Here is a 22429-nt window from a genome sequence, read left to right as displayed (position 1 = left end):
TCAAACACAATATTTCACCTTTCGTAAATACAAAAATCTGAAAATCAAACTGACAACAGCAAAAAAGGAACTCCTTATGGCATCAGTAATAAATACGTGTCTGTATTGTGATTTTTATACATAATAGTAGGAGGACACAAAGTATATACTAAATTCATTGTCTTTTTAAGGTCTAAATTTTTTGTAAATGGTCAACGTTCAACATTTTTTGATCTCAAGTGGATACTTTGGACATTTTAAAACTTTTATGGCATTTGCACATTTTTTACAAAAATTCTCAAATTTAAAGCTGATCCGACGGGCTGAATTTGGAACGAGTACAAGAGTACCGTAGCAGACTAATTGCTACTTAACTAATAAATATATAAGCAAACTTTTTTTTATATTTTAAAGAAATGGGATGTTTCGAATTAGATTTTTTTACATTATTTTAATTATGATTTGATACTTCAGCAAACTTCATCAATGTTGGTGTTTTTCAACACAAATTTACATCAAATCTGGACCAATTTTCAAATGTAAGTCTAAAGAAAGAATCATTCTTTGTTTGTACATTGATGCCAAAAACCTTTCAATACATCCATAAATGGCTGAGTAATTAGACTCCTTTGTAAACGCAATTTGTTGTAAAATGTATTGTAAACATACGGTTGACGTTGAACCGTTGAATCAGCCTTTAACAGGTGAGAGACGATTGAATATGAACAATTTCGAGTTGTCAGTCTCGCCGTATTCAGTTCCAAATATCGTAATTTTTGCAAATATTTATTTAATTAATTTAAACCAACCTATTACTTCCGAGGGTTAATAAATGTTATGGGGCGAATGCTACGGGGGCGAATTTGTCGGGGCGAATATTCCGGGGGCGAATTTGTTGGGGGCGAATTTACTTGGGGCGAATATTCCGGGGGCGAATATTCCGGGGGCGAATTTACTTGGGGGCGAATATTCCGGGGGCGAATTTTCGGGGGCGAATTTACCGGGGCGAGTCTTCCGGGGCGAATTTACCGCACACCCCATAAATAGCTATTGCAGTTGAGTATGAATATGCTCTTCTGATGCAGACCCTTGTTATAAAATTTGTAGTGCTTTTAGGGTTGAAGCTAAATGCAGGTTCATGGGACGATCACGAAATGCATCATAGGCAGAAGAATTCTTTACTAAAGTTTCCTTCATTCATCTTGAGTCTTTTAGGGGTGGATTCTTCCACGTATTGGTATGTTGAGGCAATTCAATGACCTTTTGCGGTACACCATTCAGTATAATACGGTATACGGATAATCCGGGGAGAATTTTCCCGAGGTTAATTTTTTTAAGAGTGGGATGTTAAAGGGCCAGTTCTTGTAAGCAAATATAGCTAGGCAAATTAGCTTGTATTGAATTCTTTTCGGGGCGAGGTTTCTGAGGTCACATTTTTCCGCAACTAAATATTCCAATTCTCCAAGTTTGGGGGTTCTTGAGGCTAATGCCAGTCTTTGAGGGCGAACTTACCGAGTTTTCCGGCCCAACTACTGCACTCTTTAAAGAAAATAGTAACGTGTAGCAGTAAACGTATATTGTGAAAACATCTTCAGGATAGAAATCCAAACCGAAAGGAGGAGAATGTGCTTTGATTTTCTAAGTTTAGATTAATTTCCTAATTGTCTTTAACAAGAGAAGAGTCATACACATAAGAATCTGAAAGAAAGTCCCACTTAAAAATTCGCCAAGCAAATCCTATTAATTGTATAAATTTTACGATCACAATGTCTTTTAATCCTCTTATTTAAAGTTAAACATTTTAATAAAACATCCCCCGTCTCAGTACAAATTTCATTGAACTCCGGACGGCGCTAAATTTAGACTTTTGAATGAAACATTTACGTAGGTAGGATATTGATTCGTTGTTACATCATTCATTCAGCAATTGAAATTTCAGCAACCGTACTGTAACGGAGCTTTACCTTTGAGTTAACGCGGAACAAATCTGTACGGTTTCCCTGTCGTTTTGGTTATCGGGGGTAAGGCACTAATGTGAAATGTAGTGGATAAGGATGCCCGCGACTCCGAAAAAGCGACACGCTGTGACGTCGACGCGTCATTCAGGACCGCACTTTCTTTATTTTGAGTTTTAGGATCTGGGGCTTGATGTGGCAGTAAGTAGGCGCCGCTGTCCGTGATTCGTGCGTAACATGTGTGTGTTAGTTTTGAATACTTTCGTTGACATGCCGAATTAATGCGTGTGGTATAACTGTCGCAGGTGGTAGTCTAATTTAAGCTCTGGTAGTCGAGTTTGGTGCGCTTCCTCGGCTAATGAACGCTTTTTTTTTGAGAATTGCGACGTAGTAACCGAAGGAGGAATGAAAAGTAAGTGGACCAAACAACTGGAAGTGAACTCTTTGGCAATCCGTACCTGGAGGCGAAAATGTAGTGGAGGAAGCAAGAATGAAAGCGGTTGCAGAATCAGTAGACTGGCAACCGCGGGCAAGTGAGAGCAAGCGCGAATTCTTCGCGTGCTTGACAGCATGCGTTTGCATCAGCTAGCAGCTGTGGTGATGCTCTCCACGCTGTTATCCTACGTTTCGACCCTTTATATAAGTCAATCTCAAGAAGTATCGGTTTGTCCCATTTTTGAAGAGCATTGCCGATGCAACATCAACTTGCAGGAATTTATTTGCAGAACCGCCGGGTTTACGAGTGTTCCAGCATCTTTACCTCATTCTATCACTAAACTGTGAGTTGCGTTTTCCCAGGTTTTCTTTTCTTGTTTGTTATTGTTACAACAGCTGTCACATAGATTCCCATATTATGACGGTAATATACACAAAATGCCCAATAAACGGACTTTATGTAATTATTGCTGCGAAAATACGCGCTCCAAGCTGAATTACTTTATAAAAGCTCTAGGTGTTGAAAGTAGATTCTTTAGATACATGTGCTTGGCATATATTGAAGAAAATTAAGAGCATCTTGACCGGTTGTTAATCACCTGATTTAAACAAGTTTGTATTCTAAACTTTGTGGAAGGTACATGACACAATAATAAAATTTCCTTTATTGCAGTTTAACATCACAAATCTAAAATTTTCTCCACTCCACTTTAACAACTCGCGTGTAACGGAATTAAAGTTTTAAAAGTTTTACGATCTTCCTTTCCACTTTACATCCGGGTTTTCAAAATAAATGTCATTTTACACTAGTAGCTGTAATCACTTCTCTTATTTTAATTTGGTTGAAAACACGAAATTTATAACGCCTCCCAGTGTCATAAATTCCTACTATATTCAAATTTAAATGTCACAAAAAGTCACTAATCGGCAGTTAAGTTTCAATTAAAAAAAGTAGCGAGTGTAAAAAATTTAAATGACTTTATTTAAATTGAAGCTTTCGAGCGGAGCTTTTCTAAACGGGAACGTTGGACGTTTCCAATCCGCACTTTAAATTTTGTAAAGAATCGATACCTAAATGATGGCAAAAGGGCAGCTCTCTTACCGCAACAAAAAGCTTCCTATGTAAACAAGCGTTAACCTAATGAAATAGGTAAATTTAAAGTCGGAATTTACGAGGTAACGAAATGATAAATAATGAAGTATTCTTCCGGCAATCATGTTGTAGCAGAATTAGAAAAATATTTACTTAAGGTGATTTAACATTTCGTAGGCACAAATGTGTTAAAAAACAAAATTATGCCCGTATGTTAGGAATTCGAACGGCGAATTAACATTTCAAGCTCAAGAGATTTCCGTGCAAGAAATAATATTTAATGGGGACCTCCCCGATTCGACTAATAAAATGTCTTCTATTTTTACTAATATTTGTAGAAAGGAACTAATAACTTTGTAAGTCACATACATCAATTTTAGGAGCGGTTCCCGAAGGATATGCTATAAGTGAATCATATAAACATTGTTTGCAAGCAAACAAACGCCATTCAATTCAAAACTAACAAGAGTTGATTGCAGGTTTGTTAATTAATTACATTGGCCATTAAAATCTAGCACTTTGAACGGATTGCTGTTAGCCATTCATTTTCTTTGTTGAAAACTCTTTAAAAATGTGTGGAAATTGAACAATTTTCTGCGCCTTTTTTTATCTTAGGCTATTTTAACCTTAATTGTGTAAAATTGATTGATATTAGTATTATGTGTGACTGTAACATATGCTGCTTTTACGCTTCAATTATTTTACTGCTGGTCTAGACAGAAGTTGGGATTCCATCTCTGCATCGGGCATTTACAGATTATTGTGCAGCAGTAACTTTCTTAGTAAAACAAAGTGCTGGGATTATACGAGAGACAGATGGAATAGACATTGAACTATTAGCTATAAACGTACCTGATACTTTTTCTTTGGGCGGGAACTCCAATAAAAATTTTCAATTGTAATAGCTGAGAAGAATCTTTGCTTATGAAAGGGAAATTCGTCTTCCTTCTGTCATATGATACTTCTTGATAGTTGTGTTTTTCATTTCCTTGCAATGTTTCCATTCCGTACATCTCATTATCATATCTTTCAAAAATTTCCAAATCAGTGAATATACATTTTGTTGTTACGTACACATTTAAATAATGCAACCCCACACGCTATGTTTGCTCGTCTTTCGAGCAAATAAAAACCAGCAACAGCAACTTTGAACTTACTGCATTACAAAAGGGGGCTTGGCCACGATGCGAAAGATAGGTATAGTTTTGCCCAAATTTTTATATTCATGGTATTTAAATTGTTAAATGCATCGGCCACACCGTCACTCTACTGGCCGCACCTGTGAGATTATTGCTAAATTTCTATAATGACTCCTGTCATCACTGACGGTTTGAAATTAATCAAAAGTTCTATACAAAAATTGAAATGTTATATTAACATACGATTTCGGGTAAATTTTATACAAAACTCGTGAGTAAAATGACAGTACTTGACTCGGAAAATAAAGTACTCGGCTTGGGGCCTCGTACTTCAATATTTCCTCCCCACCCCAGTATGTATCATTTTCACTTTAACTGTTAGTTCAATTACAGAGAAGTTGCAAAGGTAAAGACATTTAATGAATTTCGAAGGGTTGGCTCCTTTTTTAAATGTCTCCATCGTCACAATTCGAAAGAAATGGAACCATTCATTTTAGAATTACGTTTTCTTTGTAAAAAAACATTTGAAACTGTAATTGCAAGTTGAATAGTGATAAAAACATACTTTAATTCTGTTACTGTTTATATAACGTTATTTATGTAAGGTGCGACAAACTTATTTATACAAAAATCTATGGGCCCTTTCGGCCAAAATTCATTCAATTTTAACCACTTCCGACTATACCTAGTGGAAGTTTACTCACACTTTTTTTTGAAAGTAAAGGACTTTTTATAAAGCAAATGCGGCAAACCCATTATTTTGCAGATTAGCAGATTTACTTGAACCACTTAAAATGTAACAACTATTCAAAAAATTGTAGAAGAATTCATGCCAAATTTCGCAGTTTTGAAACTGCGAAATAGTTCAGTCACTTTGTACTTTTATGGTTACAAAAGGTATAGTAGACGATTGTATTTTTCCGACTTTTTGAAATGGTAAAGAGAGAGAAAAAACCAAATTTGCCAATGCGACTTAGAGCGGGAAAAGTAAATACATAGATAAATCATGCTTTATTCAAAAAATAGATGTAGAGTATAATGTACCTTTCATTTGATGTATAGTTAGTCCCCTAGCATGTATAGTTTAGGAGATACACTAATTTAAAGTTTCGTTTTTTATCCATTTTTGAAAATATGCAATCTTTTACGTTGTTGGACTTAAAAAGATATTTTTAACAAATCAATTAGGTATATACATATAAAAATATATAAATTAAATTATACCAAAAAAATTATTTTTGGGTCTGTTTGTTTCAAAAATTAAATAAAATAACTCGAAACTTCAACTTGATGATGTATCTCTTAAAAACAATAGATGGAATGTAATTTTTTTTAAATTTTCTACCCTCCTACTGTTTTCGACCCAACATGAGTAGCAAAATTAATGCCACAAAGAGATACCTGTATCTTTATATTTGTTCATGTCGTGTTTATGCTTTCAAATAATAGTTTCAATGTGTCAATATCTATAAAAAGTTATCAGTTGGAGGATGCTCTGAAGTATAGCAAAATTGGGATCGTATGGCAATGTAATCGTAATTTCTGTTGCAGTTCTTACAATTTTGCTGTTCTTCTTGATCACTTATAGATACTTATTTTCATATGAGGTAGGTACTCCGTGTTTTATAGCCTACTTTTTGAAGCAGAGAATCGATTGTATTTTGTCAGTTTGGGCTATTAATATCTTCCTCATATTTCTTACAAGGACGTTTCTTATGTATTACTACAACATTTGTACAAAATCTATCGTTATCTCTCTGTCTATAATTGTCTAAAGTGTGTTTGTTAATATCCAACTTTATGTTTGTTGAAAATCACGCAAAGGAAGACAAAGTTATCCATAATGGTTAAGGGTGAATTAGGTACCTCTTATAATACTTATTATGGCAAAGATAGAGTATAGCAGGTGCTCCAACTAAAATTTTCACTGCTCAATATCACTTTCTGGAAAATTAACAAAAGAGGATCAAAGTTAACCTTTCTTTCAAGTTTTACATTTCATCTCTTTCTCTCTTTAAAATTTTAAGTGGCATGATGACTCGTGTGGTAATACTCATTGCATTAATTTCGATATCAGTAAATGCTTCAAATCGTGCAGGCACGTTTGGCAATTCTCGTTGTGAATAATTTTCTCATGGGTTATTTTAATTAAACAAAAGGGGACAACTAGACACCTGGCTATTTGAATTTAAACCATTTTTATTGAGCCAATGTGATGGAAATGAAAATCAAAGTTAGGAATTGCTACGCCACCTGTTAATTTTCTGGGAACTCATTCATTAGAAATTCAAATTTTAGATGGGTCTCCCTTCATGCCTGTCAAAAGTCGCGAATAAGAAAAGTTAATTCCAACTAAAGCGGTGGAGATGGATTATTATTATTTATAATGTCGGAGTTTTGTCTAAACTGTGTTTTTGACCATCAAAATTGTTCTAAGAAAGTTTGGTAAATTCAAATCAAAGTGAGTTGTAATCCGGTTTTGTAGCTCAATATCATGAATTTGAGTGAGGATTATCTTGTTATTGTTGTTATAGGAGGCTGATTTTATGTATTTATTTATATTTGTCCTTTTTTCCGTCAACCACTTCTAGTTGTAGTCAGTAACAGAATAGCAATTTAATACGAAGTCCGGTATATTCGACTGAACCATTGGGTTTCCCCGAAACATTCAACCCTATAAAGTAGGACTAACGAAAACATATTCTTGAAAGGAAAAACGATGTAGTATAATAGTACCTAGCAAAAAATCCTAAACCCACCCTTCACTTGCAAAGCATCGCGTCGACACACAAAATAGATTCAACGAAATATTCATAAAAAATTATCTAAATTGGTTTGCTGTCCCTCCAGCCATCTTCTCAATAGTACGGACCTGAATTTTCGGTTTCATTTTCCGTTTCATTGTCGTTGGAACAAAGGGAATTGAGTTTTGCATTTTTATCAGTGAAAGTGAGAAGTTAAATAAATAACATCGTTAGCTGCATACTAATGCCTTTGATTAAGGTTTTCTAGGATTCAATCGTTTATTTTGCGAAATAGAATGACGCAAAATGTTTTTACTTCTCAATGAACAAGTCGAGGACTAAGTGCTATCACACAATAAATATCGTCACCACTTCCTGTCATTATAACCTACATGAAAATTTCAGACTCAGGTTAGCAACTTCCATAAGAATTTCCTATGAGCCTGTTTTATAGATACAGGGTTTCAAGCTGGGAAAGTTGGTAGACGTGCACCATTCCGTTATCTTCTTTTTACTCTGTGATGCAGATGCGTCTCAGTTACTTTCCGTAAGTAATAGATAATTAATGAAGACCTCACCACAATGTAAACCGAAATGGTGGAGAAATCCCAGAATTACATTTCAAAATTAAATTGATATAAGAGCCAAATCCATAAAGTACACAAATGGAATGTTTTTTATACGACACAGAATTTTTATTGATTTGTAAGTTAAGTACACAAAAAAAATCTGGTCCATTTTGAAACTGCTATTATTTCTTCCAGTTTTCTCAATTGTTTTGCCATATTTTCTTTAGTTTTTCTTCTATGATTAACACAAGTTAGCAGCGAGATGGAAATTTTAAATAGGTTTACCATAAAATCTCCCAACTTGCTTAGAAAAGCACGCACATAATAAATCACTTTAAGAATAACCGTGGTTTAAAAAGGTATTTCCTCATTCTACATTATAAAAGTGCAATAATGTTGCGTTGTAAAAATACAACTGCCGACATAATTGATCACTTCCTAAATTCATATGCCAGCAAAATGAAAGTGTTAAAATGATTAATGCCATATTATTTTGTTAAAATAGGAAATATGCCGTATTTTAAGACGAAACATTGTGGTGTCTTAATAGTCTTAATAGAAAACCGTAAGATCGATACCATTAGCTTCTTATTCAAATTGGATTATGCAACCCATACAGAATTGCGGTTTGAGCTATTGTAGAGTGATTTTTTATTAAAGCGTTTCGGTGACAATGAATATTTCGTGGGAGTAGTCAGGGGCTCCTCAGTTCGCAAAGATTTTTCAACCGTAATTAACTCGAAATTAAAACAAAAGGACTTCCCAATTGGAGCATTGGGTTTCTCCGCGCTCGGAGAAAAAAAAGCTAAGATTTCACTTAATGCCCAGAAATAGAAAGTTAGTCATTCACAAAGAGCAAAGTGATGGATTAACATCCTTTTAGAATTTATAAAATTCGAAATTCGAAATTAATTTTAGATTCGTTTAGCTTCGTCGTTTAAAATTATTTATATGAAAAGTTCCTTCGATTCTCGTTCTTTATACGACAACTTTTTCGATATACAACTTGTTTGTCCAAAAAGGCGGCGAGTTTAATAAAGTGCGGCAGTTAAGGACGAAACTTGAGTGGCTTCTAAGTTTAAAAGTAAACACAATTAATACCTAACGAACATTTTTGCCTAACCGTAGGGAAAACTACACAATGAAAGTGGTAAGACTGAGATTAATAAAGTTTTCCACTCAGCTCAGCAATCTTATTCTGGCAATTGCAAAGCAATGGAGTAAGCAAACGTAGTTTGCAACGACTATCGTACAGTAGGTTAATGGTATAACAACAGAAATTTGGAAAATCAAAAAGTGTACAATTACTCGTTTTCCATGCGTTTCAAATATTAAAGTTAAGCTTGGTGACCTGGACATTTAAAACTAGTTGTCAGGTGAACTCCTGACTTGATTGTCCGACTACTTTTAATAGTCATTTAGAAAATACCCTCTAGCGTCTTTATTTTGAACCCGATGCAAAAAGTGTAAAGCCTTTTTTGTAGATCTCATCAAGACGCATCTTTTAAGTAATTAACATTTTTCACTCTGATACTTACTTTTAGAGAAAAATGTAAATTTAGAAAAATAAAATAAATAGTTTAACTTTTTGGGCAGTGTCTGTGGAAAAAAATTAAAACATTTTTTTTCAAGCCGTTAGGGCTTTTTTAAACGTTTGACACCCTCAAAAACCATGAAGATAGTTACGGATCAAAACCAAAATAGGACGTTTTCGATTCCCCATACCACCCTATATATGCACCCCAAAGTTCGTCCAAATCGGTTCAGGGGTTTTTTAGTTATCGTATTCACAAAAAACGAACCACATACACGCACACCCACCCACCCACAGACGACCAGCTAAAAATAACTTTTTTGGAGTTTGTGCGTGCTTCAAAACGTCCAGAAAACGCAATATTGGCATATCGAAAATTTATCACGATTACAATACTTTCCTTTATCGTATGTAGTCGGGAAGTAAAAAAGCTAACATTTCATGATTTTTAAACATTTGTTTACTTATGTTTACTTTCTTGGTAACATTTTTTGTTTTTGAAAAAAACGAATGGCGGTAATACTTCCTCAGCTTTCAGCATGAGCAAATTTAGGATCACTAAATTATGCAAAAAGTATACCTACATTTTTTCCGAAAAATTGGAAAAAAACTTAGTAAAAAATTGTGGCATGAATTGAAAAATAAGGGTTTTGGACATATTTCGTCAAAATGTTTCAAATGTGTATCAAAATTGGAAAAACGTTTTAAAAATGAAAAGGAAATTTTTAGCTCTTTAGAAACGATGCAATTTTCAAAGAAGGGTGAAAATTAAATGAATAAAATTTTGCACAAGTTGGGCCTCATGCATTGTGTGTACCACCATCTCCTGATTTTGGTCTTCATGAAAACTGCACCAGTAACTTATGTTATCTGGTTTCTAATGTAAGTTTTTATGTGTGTGACCTAATAGTTGGGGCGTTAGTGACACGCCATTGGCGGGGGTGGGGGCGGAGCAACAAGGCAAATCTAAACCAGATCATCCTTTTAATAATGAGTGCAAACAAACGAAAAACGTTTTGTCAGAGTTTCTTCTTGCGAGATGTAAGTTATCCGCATCAAAAGCGGCAAATAAGTTCCCGACTTAGGATGAAATTTTGGAGTCGGGTAAAGTCTCACCTTAAACTTTTTCGTATTGAGAATGCTGTTAATTCTCTCCTCTTAATTTTCACTAGGTCCCGACTCTATCCTTTTGTCATATTTGTTTCCGTCTACTATGTAACTTAGTATGTCCTTCCGTTTATAGTCCAGTCAATAGAGAAAAGTTTAGTCAAAAATTTGGTGTCCAAGAGGTTATGACTGATTCTTATGTATTTTTTGGCGTAGATTCCGAATTTTTAATCTCCCACCAACCTTAGGGGGTGGGAACCCCCCCAAAAATGCAAAAAACCCCAAAATTTCGGCCCAAAATTCAGAATTTTGGAAAAATCTCGCTAAATTTAGATTTTTGGCCCAAAGTACCTTAGTTCAAAATTAAAGTACACAAAATTTGCAGGAAAAGTGATATATACACTTTTGGTCTAGGACCAACGGGGGCGGAGATAAGAGGGGGGTCAAAAAAGGGTACTTTGTTGGAAAACGTGAAAAAAACGGAATTTCTCTGAATAACTCGCTAAATGTTGGTTTTAGAGAAAAAACTCAAAGGACCAAAATGAAAGTAGACGAAAAATTACTTCGGAAAGTGCACGTGTGCGGAGCCGATGAAGGGGGGGGAGGAGGGGGAGGGGGCGAGCGCAAAACCTCTCTTCCTGGCGCCGCGCGACGGCACTGGCATAAGGCGCTATACGCGCAGTTTCGGGTATCTCTGGCGGCCTCGGTCCCGGTCATAACGGATGCTTCTTTGTCCTTATTTTAGAAAGGGGCCTCTGGCTTCCCCCTCCCTCTTGTTGGTCGTTTGTATGCTTTTTGTGTCCTCTGGAAACCAGTTCAAGATCCTTCTTCAGTGCGTCTGTGTTGTCGCGTCGTGCGCATCACGCTATATTGCTCCGTGCTTATTTACTATTTTTCGCCTGAGCCAGTAGAGGTTGAGTTTTTATTTAAAGATGGCCTAAAAAAGTGCGAAAGTAACGTTTCTTGCTGTCCGCCATGCAAATCAGAATTTCAGACAAATACTACAATCTCCCCCAAAAATTGTAACTCGAGCACTAAATAAACAAGTATAAATTGTGCACAACTCCTGTGCAGATAAAGCGCATTTTTTTTAACCGAAATAGCTTTTGTATGGACATCACCAATGGATATATTTCTTGCAGACGTTTCAATCGCCCTTTGATAGTACCCTCTTCCGACAATCCGTTCTTAAGGTATAAGGTAATATACCCGATCACGATAAGAGGTCGAGGAGGAGGGCTATGGTTGGTAGAAATTAATTCCTTGCGTTGAGACCTTTCATTAGAGTACCATGAAGGTTAAAACTAGTTCCACGCTCTCCCCTCGAGAGTATATGCAAGCGAACAAACTCAAAACGCACAGGCGCGCGAGCACGATATTACAGAAAATTTCGGTAAAAACAACAAACTTTTAACCGAAAAATAGTAAATAAGCACGGAGCAATATAGCGTGATGCGCACGACGCGACAACACAGACGCACTGAAGAGGGATCTTGAACTGGTTTCCAGAGGACACAAAAAGCATACAAACGACCAACAAGAGGGAGGGGGAAGCCAGAGGCCCCTTTCTAAAATAAGGACAAAGAAGCATCCGTTATGACCGGGACCGAGGCCGCCAGAGATACCCGAAACTGCGCGTATAGCGCCTTATGCCAGTGCCGTCGCGCGGCGCCAGGAAGAGAGGTTTTGCGCTCGCCCCCTCCCCCTCCTCCCCCCCTTCATCGGCTCCGCACACGTGCACTTTCCGAAGTAATTTTTCGTCTACTTTCATTTTGGTCCTTTGAGTTTTTTCTCTAAAACCAACATTTAGCGAGTTATTCAGAGAAATTCCGTTTTTTTCACGTTTTCCAACAAAGTACCCTTTTTTGACCCCCTCTTATCTCCGCCCCCGTTGGTCCTAGACCAAAAGTGTATATATCACTTTTCCTGCAAATTTTGTGTACTTTAATTTTGAACTAAGGTACTTTGGGCCAAAAATCTAAATTTAGCGAGATTTTTCCAAAATTCTGAATTTTGGGCCGAAATTTTGGGTTTTTTTGCATTGTTGGGGGGGTTCCCACCCCCTAAGGTTGGTGGGAGATTAAAAATTCGGAATCTACGCCAAAAAATACATAAGAATCAGTCATAACCTCTTGGACACCAAATTTTTGACTAAACTCCCCTATTTAGGTCTCTATTGACTGGACTATTAGTCCCAGTATCTATTGGTAATATGTTCATTGTATTCCTTCTATTTCATCCAATTCCTTCCATCATCACATCTCCGTTCCATACAACAACACCCCTCTCACGATTGCCTCAAAGATGTGTGGTCCTAGTCTGAAGTCATTTTTGAATTTCCCATTCTCCACACCTCTCACTTCTAACTTTTTTCTTAATTCGTTTACTTATATGTTTGCCCCACGTACCTACTTAATAATTAAATCGATATTTTAGGCTACTATAATATTTTATTTATTTGTGGAACATGTTTTCGATTCTGATATATCTACGGATTTGGTTACGTATGGGCAAAAAAATTAATTTACTCGGGCTATAATATTTCTTCTTACGAGTCAATTAATAATCATCAACAAGGATCAAATTTAATATCTGAAATAATCATTTGCTAAATCCCTTACGAGAAGAATTTAACCCATAACATCTGCCAATAAACGTTATTTATGTATAACAAATGGTCCTGAAATTACATCAAGGCCAATTTGAAAGAGAACTGGTAGTATTAATCTTCCCGACTACCTTAGTTCATGATCCTTCTTGCATAAAGGATGAGTTAAGACAAATTTATCTCCATAAATCATAAATATGAAGTGTTGTGAAATTAATCTCTTTAATTTGAATAAGTTGAATCAATCATTTTTGAAATTAGCGGATCTAATAGTAGAGGTTCTTATAAAATAAACGAACCTTTCTACGAAAATTTGATTGAATAGCCATTTTCAAAATAGAATTTGGTTTTTTATTAATTATAAGAAATTTGAAATAGTAACTATTTATTGCCGTGCTAGTAACGAAAAACCTATGTCTTAAAATCGGAAATTCAAAACCAGATCAGTTCAGTTGAACTCGAGTAAATACGAATGTGAATTGAATTTATTGAATATATTAATAAAAATAAAGAAGATCCAATTTCATTTCTCTTCACAGGTTCCTGGGGTTGAAATATGGGTTTGATTCATCAATAGAAATACACAAAAAAAATCTCTGAATCAACGAAATGCATAAATGGGCGAATAAGTTCAGTTCATTGGATTTTCCACATATGTACATGGAATTCTGCGAAAAATGTTGACTATCCCTTCACTGTGTATGTGTTTTTTCGAATGTTTGTATGTACAAATATCTCCAGATATTCAAATTTTGCCGAAATCAGAGGTTTGTGTACCCTTGTGGAGTAGAGTAGCCCATGTACAGGTGTCATTATTCGCAAGGAGCACAATTAAAGAGATTTGCTGTAATACTACAGTCATACGAAAATCCATAATAAGTAGAGATTTTGAATTGTACTCGTAATTGAATCACAAGGACACGGTACACGTTAGACATTTTACAGGTAGAGAAAACCAGTTCGCGTTGATTGCTTTGAGGGCTTTTGTTGTACAAAATCGTTTGTTTGTGATCGTGATTTGGTGTGTACATTGCACTATTACAACTTACTAATTAGTGTTTAGAGTGTTAATTGTTCGGGTGTTGAAGTCATATAAGTACCTTGTGAGATGCATACAGCAAAACAAAAGGTACGAAATGTTTAACTACCAAGCTGTCACTGGAACAAAACAATTTTACTCGAATAAGTGGAATCACATTTTGGCAACCATTCCTGTGGTTAGCACAACTACAATTGAATAACCAAAGAAGTTGTGTACGTACGTTTTACGATCCATTTTTAACACCTTAAAAACTAACAAATTAGGGGTGCGAGGAGACGTACGTAGAAGAAAGGGTGAAAATGAAAATATAATGTTCCATTTATGATAGGTCAGTGAGAAATCTCATGTTTATTTTGGGGAAGTCATCAGTAGTACAAACAGTTCATTATAGGTTAATACCACATGTTAAGATGTATGGCAGCAGAGCTAATTTCGGCATAATCTCACAGGAATCGTAATATACTGCATAAGACCTTAACGCGTATAACCCTAATTCGATGCAGTTCCGTGCGCTTTTGTATGACGGGAGTAATAGAGCATTACAAAATAGTTCCGAGAACAATTAAATTCGCATCGTCTAAATGGCGTAGGCGTCTACAGACATTTGTTCAAACAACTCACGAATCCTCGGCAAAGAGAGTGTAATTAATGTAATACGAAGTACATTGGTTACACTCCTACTCAAACTTATTTGTATCATTTAGAGAGGTTTTAGGTTTCTGGAGTATATGTTTACATTCAAAGATCGTGTCTGTTTTCCTGGTTTGTAAGTTTAAATCGATATAATCCAGCTCTTTATATCGCCATGTTAGCTCACACACTTCGATTAAAAATCTACATAACAAAGCAAATGGGTCTATGCAAATTTTCCCGGTATTATCTACCGACGACGTTCGAAAGTTTAATTTAAAACGCTAGATGACAAGGTAATAAAAAATTACAGCAGTTTGTAAAGCTGACAGGCCGAAGTTGATCAACTCTCGTATGCGGGTAAAACTTGAATAATAAAATTTTAGGAAAACAAGTTTAATACATTTTAGAGTCGAATATGGGAATGTACTATTAGAATAGAATGAACCATTCAGAATAGAAAACATTACTAAACAACCTGTAATGAAGAAATTATTTAAATCTAAAGCTATAAAAAGAGGAAAAATTCAAATATTTTTGTCAGAAACATTCTATTAAGTAACAATTTTCTAATTTTTAGCGATTAAGTGCTTTCCGAACTTCATGCGGTGAGGATATTTGAATACATTGCCTTTAGCGTAAAATCCTATACTACTAACCTTTTTATTCATATGAAGTCAATAATTCCAATATGATAATTGATAAAGTTGCTATTTTTATCATCCGAGCTTATGTGATTAATTAATATTATAATTATTTATGCAAATTGTGAACATTACCCAACTGTAACTTCCCTGTGTGTGGTACTCAGGTAATTTTCAGGTAACGTACAAGAGCCGACGAAAAAATCAAAAATCAATCAAAACTGAATAGAATGAGAATGATTAAAAGCTACCATCATCATCAATGCCTCCGAATGGAATTTATATGCGCATATTCATTTGCTTAATATTTTTGTCTAAATGTAAATTAGATGTTCATCTTCACTATAAATTAAGGACTAGGTTAATTATTAATTCAAAAAATCTGTTTCTGGCCACACGTTTATCACTAGTTATTTACATTCAGAAATCGCGTCAGAAATTGTTTAAATATTACTTGTCTGCTAAAAAATACATTTGTTGTAGACCAAAAAAGTTGCTCTCGTTCATCCAAGAGGTTTTTCGCCAGATTACTTTCGCTGCGGGTGGTGAATATGCGGTGTCATTTTTTTTTACTTTCATACTGTTTTGTTGCTTAAAGAGAAATTCATATATACCAGGTGTCCAAGATAAAAATGAACACCATGCGAAAATCGTAGTTACAAATCCGGTTTAATTACAAAAAACTTTCAGAATTAAGTACCACTTAGACAATTAGAATATTATGATTACTTCCGGAGATGTTCTAAAGAATACGGAATATCGTTATTTTTTAAAGGCACTTTCTCATTGCAACTTTTATAGTCCTACAAGATGTACCGCATAAATTATGATAGGTACAATGCGGATTAACTTTTACGCTATCCGAAATCGTCGTTCTATTCAATTTTACCTTGGACAGGTGGTATCCATCCAACTTTTTAGAAAATGCATCTAGGGAACGTGACACCGTAAGAGTTCTAACTATTAACTAGTAGTTAATAATGACGTCATTATATTAACCATTTTCAAAAGATACCACCCGCACACCTGCGCATGCCCGATGCTGCCCTTTTATGTCTAAGAATATGTGTACCAAATTTGGTCAGCCATTTAGCCGGAAATGAGAGTACAGACGGACCGACAGATCGACAAATCGAAATTTTGTTTGATGCGGATTCCTTGTGCTTCAAAACGTGTATTACGTTGTATTCAATCAAAAAAATGGGAGGTCATTTTTTACCACAATGCAATACCTCTCTTACTGACGTGCGGGTGGTAAAAAGGTTAATAATCATGTGATCTTAGTCTAGTAGTGTAAAAAGTACTTTGTTGTGTAGTGAAGCCTTTGGACAAGGTTTTTTATTTATTAAAAGTAAAAATTTTGCTATCTAATTCAGCAAGCCAGTTGTTTTTATTATTTATTTATTGTTTTCATGTCAGATTTTTATTTGTGCTTAAGAATCATGTCAGGTGTTAATTAAAATTTGTTTAGTTAATTCTTTGTAATTGTCGGGGTCATTAGGATATTTATTTATAGATGTCTGTACGTGTACAAGGAGAAATTATAAAATTCTGAATTTAAAGGTGGTTAGCTATGTCTTGAGATAGCTGGACAAATGTCTGATTCACTTTTGGCGTCAGGTTACAAATAAAAGCGCCAGAGGTAAATATAGTTGGAAAATCGGAAGTTTTATTAAAATTTGACATATCTGACCTCCCCTCCCAGCCTTAAGCGATGGGATCTAGCTGGCAGACATGACTATTACTACCTGGCTATCTGTCAGAATACTTTACGAAAAAATCCCGAAAGTATGCTACTTATTGCGATGTTTAAAGTTCATAGTATCAGGTATATATATAGTATATATATATATATATATATAGTATATATATAGTATCGGTCATCAAAGGAATGTTTTCAATTTAAAGGCCTGCAATTAGTATTATAACAACTGATCTTCAACATAGAAATATAGAGCTTACTCTAAACGTAAATTTATATAGAACTTGACTTAATTTTTTAAATTTAGGATCTCAGCAGCTTTGATCACATTCATCTAAATTTAATTACATGAACATACTCTATCAACGAGCGAAATTTGGTTCTAATCCTTTCTATTTACTCAAGTATGGTTGCCCCGATGATTGGGTTACAGGTTACACGATAAATAATGTAATGAAAAGAATTATATTAATAGATAGGTAGACCCTTTTCTGGTAAATATTCCTACAAGGCTCGTCTCTAGCTTCTAAATCATTTGAAAAATCTCGAACGCAAAATTGGAAAAGGGACACTTGTAAACAGACACACCTGGCGCAAAAAAAATTCATAAATTTAACGTTATCGTTTAAGATGTGAGCAATCAATTAACTATTAGAAAACATACAAAATAGTAGTCAAACAAGCTTTTCGTGATCTGGTGTAGTGGTCATAGAATGAGCGTGGGTAAAATGGACCAATAGAAACTCAATTAGAGCACATAAAAACAGTCGAAGCTGAATTTTTTAATAAGGTAATTTTCGAAGAAGATTATTACTGATTATGGAAATAACTGGGCACAACGAACTTCTGAATCGCAACAAGATGTGAACGACTGAATTTTAATAAACGTATAAATAAATACTTATTATTTACGTGGAGCGTAAATAATTTTAAATATCCCCATTAATTTGTAATTTTGCAGAGACCGGAAACCAGAAAATTTGTATCTCGTAATGCAAATAAATTAATCAAGTGCGTTGCCAAAAAACTTTCTCTTACTCATAACCTGTTAGCAACGCTATACGAAAATTAATGTTATTTTATTTCTGTAACAAAATAAACCATACACTTACACGATATATATTATTGAGCTTTTTGTGTAATACATTTGAAAATAAAAAGCGCGAACGCACTCGGAATGTTGAGAGACACGCTAAATATATTTTAGACGCGTTTTAATTAGAGTTCGTCGAGTGGGCGTTAAATCAAAAATTAAAAACGAAAAAAAGTGTTTCTTCGGTGGCGATGTGTACATTTTTCAATTTGGCCAGGTGTTGCGGATAATGAGAACGTGTTTCAATGTGTACCTCTATATTCGGCAGATTTATTGCATATTCGGAATATTCTAATTTTGGGCCCATAAATTTTGTTGAGACGAAATAAATTTAGGCGCCTCGCGTTTCTTTTATAATTCTACAGGCGATAAATTGCTTAAAAACGAGGGTGGCAGTTCGATGGTTACGTTTTAGTGCTTCCAGAAACCATACATTCAAGCTTAAATGGATGTACGTAATTTTGCGAAATTTCAAGATGAATCAGGGAATAATGTATGCGAGGGTTATAAGGTGTAAGATAGTTATCGTACAAACCAATTTGAATTATTTATAGAAAATGTTTTAAAATCATATCGCGGATGGAATGCTCAACATTAAAGCGCTCCATTTTTAAGAAGTGCAATAAGTGATAAAAATTCTCAAAAAGCACTCAGAATCTGCATTTAAAAATTGTCTGGACCATTAATAACCTTTCCAATTTTTCGATATGAATGTTTTATAAATAGTAGGTATATCTTACTTATTTTTTACTTTGATACGTAATTTGACAAACTATTGCGTGGAGTGTTGAATCGTTTGATGATAATTGTTATCGTACACTTTCATTAGGCGATGATGCCAGAATGTTTGTTTATTGAACATCTCGTTGAACACATATTCAGCATCGTAATAATAATTCCACCGACCGCGACCCGGCAAAGCTTACACGCTGTTGAAGTAGAACTTTTTACACCGATAGAAAAAGATTAACAAAATTCGGAGCATGACAAAAACTTCTGATCAAAATCCCCCCTAACAAAAATCCCCTCCATTAATCCCTGGGAGACAATAACCCCCCCGACCTTATTGCATTTTCTACAGTTAAGTAAACTCATACAAAAATTCTTAAGGAATTTACAGAAAATGTGACAACCAGCAGTGTTGGGCACTATAGATTTATTGAAAGACTGTTGCAAAAAGGTATTAGTAGTTAACTTATAATAAAAATCATTCAATCATTCATTAAATGAATTTGATCTTGGAAACATCTGGATGATCGAATCTGCATTCCCTTTCTGGATGGCTATCCTATTCATATTTTGTTTTAGATATTCCATGATTGGTTCTCTAGAGTATTTTTTTAAATTTTTGTTCCTAGTAATTTGATTAGGTTTTTGCATTGATTTCCACAATTTCCAATTGTTTCGTATCTTATAGGAATCAGTTGGTAATTATCGGGCAGTTTTGAATATTTTTGTAGTTTGGCTTTTTCTGCTTTGTTAGCAGCTCATCCAGCAGTTTTCGAAACTTAAAGGAGATGGGATGGGCATAGGGTATTCACACATGTAATATCCCATACAAGTTGATTTCCGTGGGACCATGGGACCATTGTCAATCCATCTGGTCATTATCCATAAAAAAAGTACGCATACGCTAAGGCGGAATAAAATGCTATTGTTTGTTTCGACAGACTATAACCTATTTCATATTTGAAAAAATCAAATATCAAATGTTGATAGTATCATTAATATGACATACAATCCGGTAAAGGAGTAAAGGAGGATCAATGGTTCAAATACATGGTGATAAGTCGTAAGACAGAAAACTACAAGGACTCAACTGAATGCCTTTCATACTTGGACCAGATTCTTCCAATTCCAAAAACCTGCCCAAAGCCTATGGATTTTTTGGGGTATAATCCAAGAAAGTTAAGGGTTAATTTCTTTTCCAGCTGAAACAGCAAAACTTCCGTTCGTATTTTGCCAATATAGGTACCTACTATGTTTCTAAATTAATCAAGTCATAGACATACCACTAAAAACCCAATTTTATTTAGAAATACTTTATTATTTTCAATTCTCAATTTTTAAGCGTTTATGACTAATTACATGGCAGTTTTGTTCTTCTATTGATGTTTACTATTTATCGTAACTAGATCGGTAACGGAACTCGCTTCGCTCGTTCCGGCCCGATCCACGGCGTTTAATTACAATCGCCGTTTTGTGTGGTTTACCGGTTTGTCAATTTTTTGTTTTTTTGCTTGATTTGTTTTGATCAATGTAGTTTGAACGTGTCTGTGTGGTTAGAATATTGTAAAAGGCGAAAAAAAAGAAGAAGAAACTTGATTTCGGCCTCAAAATGAACTAATATATTTGATTACTCTCTTTTTAGCAATCTCATCCTATAGGTGGTACAAAATGATTTGCATTTTAAATCTCCGCTAGAGTGAGTTTATTTCTCACAAATACCGCCGAAAATAAGAATGTTGCGTTTTGCGCACAACACGACTTTTTGCGTATGCGTTTTATTTGCTTTTATTAGATGGACTTACCATCCAAATTTCGTTCAAATTGCTGCATAAATAAGACAGTTGCGCTCTCCGCATGCGCAATACGGGTTTTGAAAAGCGCATTTCATTTGTTTTTGTTAGGACCCACAGAATTGTACTCGTATATAGTAAATAGAGGAGCTGTACACAGGACCTGCGCGTTGCAAAATTAACTCCAACTACAGTGGTCACATACTTATATAGTTTTAACGGCCAAGGCGTTGTGGCGCATTCGCGGTGCGTGAAATGCGTTTGTTTTGCTCGCACCTACGTTGTTTATTGGTCACTATATCTTCATCCGGTTAGTGCGCACACTCGTCAACGGCCTGCGCAAGATCCAATTGGAGTGAATTTTATGCAACAACACTGTCTCTATTTATTATATACAACTCTGTGGAAGGACCTAACACCAAAGTTTCGTGCAAATTGCTCCGTAAATAAGTAAGTTGCGTTCTGCGCAACATACATGAAACCCTAATGTACTTAGATGCTAAACAGTTTCACGCTTATATACAACCGTTCACACATTGCTCCGCACATTGACACACAAAAGAAGACATCGCTCGACTTCGGCGGCTGCACCGCCTCGCCTCACGCATGTACCCAAGTTGCCGTGGAATCTAAAATATGAACGGACACTTTAGGAGACCAATGTAAAAAATTTGCTGTGGCCAGCACAGATAACACCCGCACACCTGCACATGCGCGTTTCTGCCCAAAATCTTTTCAGATTTTCCTTTTAGGTCTAGGAATATGTGTACCAAATTTGTTTGAATTCAGACCGACCTCCAATGCAATACCTCCCCTACCAACGTAAATGTGCGGGTTGTGACAAAGTGTCTATATACACATCTACAAAATTTGGTACAATTCGACGCAAAAGTTTCGCCAAAATATTAATTTAACATTTTTGACACCTTACGCATGCGTGATTATGCCCAAAACCTTTTCATCTCTTCCTCTTATGTCTGAGAATATGTGTATCAAATTTGGTTCCAATCGATTAAGCCGTTTAATCGGAAATGAGAGTACAGACGGACCGACAGACCGACATCATAGAGATTTTGTTTGATTCGGATACCTGGTGCTTCAAAACGTGTATTTTCGTACAAAAAAGTTGGGGGTCATTTTTTACCCCAATGCAATAACTCCCTTACTAACGTGCGGGTGGTAAACACCGTATCGTCCTAACCCTCGGCGTCTCCCAATAAACGCCAAAATATGAACAAACTGGCTTCTGTATGCAATTGGAGGGCATAACACCCTAATGTAAATGGCACCCAGTCTCACGTTTGTATAGAACCGTTAACACATTGCTCGGCTTCGCCTCGCACAATAACACACAAATGATGATGCACCGTTGAATTCTACAATATGGAATATTTTAGTTCTAGGTAAACTACCTTTTCCGTTCACATTACGCTAAAGTGTTATTAAGAAAAGTTGTTCAGAATGAAAAGTTATAGCATTATGCAATCAATCAATTTTCAAAATGATTGGCCATACTTTGATAAAATCCAGTATGGGTCAGTTTTCTTGTGTGTACTGCATTTTATCAAAGTACGCCGATCATTCTGAAAATTTGCATAACGCCATTATATTCCCTTTGTCGGTATCCACTTCCGAT

Source organism: Photinus pyralis, unplaced genomic scaffold (assembly GCF_008802855.1).
Source record: "Photinus pyralis isolate 1611_PpyrPB1 unplaced genomic scaffold, Ppyr1.3 Ppyr1.4_LG4, whole genome shotgun sequence".
Taxonomy (NCBI): domain Eukaryota; kingdom Metazoa; phylum Arthropoda; class Insecta; order Coleoptera; family Lampyridae; genus Photinus; species Photinus pyralis.
The sequence above is the reverse complement of the archived record's forward strand: the minus strand, read 5'-3'. Positions refer to the sequence as shown.